At 39.5% G+C, this 839-nt stretch overlaps 1 pseudogene; it reads right to left on the bottom strand.

Annotated features, from left to right (window-relative positions):
- Positions 1–381: 381 nt before the first annotated feature.
- LOC116096757 overlaps positions 382–839 on the bottom strand; it is a 1,704-nt pseudogene continuing 1,246 nt past the window's right edge.

Genomic DNA, 839 nt, shown 5'->3' with positions numbered 1-839 from the left:
TTATATACAGAAGGCAAGGGCAAGTTGTTAATCACTGGCCTTGAGTTAGTCACTTAAGATCCCTGAGCCATTTATAGACCCAGACAGTTTTGTACTTCAGAGTACATAGAGAGGCCAAGTGGCTGGTCTGCCTTTATTTATTGAAAATCTTTATTTAGATTAAAAGATTCTTTATTAAAAATCTTGCATTTTATTTTTATTTTTTGGCTGTCTAGGTAATTTAACCAAGGATATGTGGTTGTTTTTGTTTTTTGGGTTTTTTCCCCCCCCTTTGGATACAGCTGTAAAATATTTGGATATAGTTGGATATAGGAAATCTGATCCTAGCAGCCTTGATATTCAGGGTGGATTGAAAAATATGAATTTTCATATTTATGAGGTTCAACAACATAAGAAAGCTGAAAACACTTTATATTCTTCAAACACAAGGCTGAGTTCAGCAGGACAGGTTAACTGTGAGCATTTATAGCTCTCCTTCCAGGCATCGACATCTGACGTCTCACTGCTGCTTGTTTCTGCATCAGAGTCCTCATACTTGGCAATGCAAGTACTTCTCAAGGAAAGAACAGTCTAGAATCATGGCTTTGCAAGAAGCCATTCATTCCAAACCATTTCTTTGGAGCTGCTCTGTTTTCAACATGAAACACCCTGAGTTCATTCTCTGTGAGTAGAAGGCAACTCTCATAATTTTCAGGATATTCCTGCCTTCCTACTGCCTTTAATAACCTGGGCTCTGCTTCCAGAGAATGGGACAGGACCTCCCCTACTACCCTAAGCAGAGAAAGACCGACTGTTCTGAAGACAACTTTGTTCTCCATTTCCCTTCCATTGGCCCTCCT

This window comes from Mastomys coucha, unplaced genomic scaffold, assembly GCF_008632895.1.
Source record: "Mastomys coucha isolate ucsf_1 unplaced genomic scaffold, UCSF_Mcou_1 pScaffold1, whole genome shotgun sequence".
Taxonomy (NCBI): Eukaryota; Metazoa; Chordata; class Mammalia; order Rodentia; family Muridae; genus Mastomys; species Mastomys coucha.
Note: the sequence above shows the minus strand (reverse complement) of the source record. Positions and strands in the feature narration are given on the sequence as shown.